A 495-nucleotide genomic window follows, 5' to 3' on the forward strand; every position below is an offset into this window, starting at 1 on the left:
GCGGCAGGCGAGCGGACGGGAGGAGTCGGGAGACCAAGACGGCGGCGGGGAGGGGCCGGGCCGTGGGCGGGGCGGGCCGTGGGCGGGGCTTATGGAGGCTCGAGGGCCCTCCGGAGGGAGGAGAAGCGAGAAAGGCCGCGATTCGCCCCGCCCCCAGGCTCCGCCCCCGCCGCGACGCGGGCCGCCCTTCCTCGCCAGCTTGCTTCCCGGCGGCGTCTCGCGCGGAGGAAAACCTGGCGGTGCAGGGCTGCAGCTCTGCCGGCTATTGCTCTGAATACAAAAGAGCCTTTCTCACGCCCCTGCGCCCTTCCCGGCCCGGGACCCCCGGACGGAAGGGACTGGCTCGTTGGACGCTGGAGCCGACAGCTGTCGGGGCCACACCACCATTTCTGTGGTTCTTGCAGAGAAGTGTGGTTCCAAGTATTTCTTTTAAAGGCAATTTTAATAATGATTATAACGATGACTTTTGTCCCCTCTTCCAATTTAAGAGAAAAA

Source organism: Mesoplodon mirus (genome assembly GCF_964341445.2).
Source record: "Mesoplodon mirus genome assembly, chromosome: 2".
NCBI lineage: Eukaryota > Metazoa > Chordata > Mammalia > Artiodactyla > Ziphiidae > Mesoplodon > Mesoplodon mirus.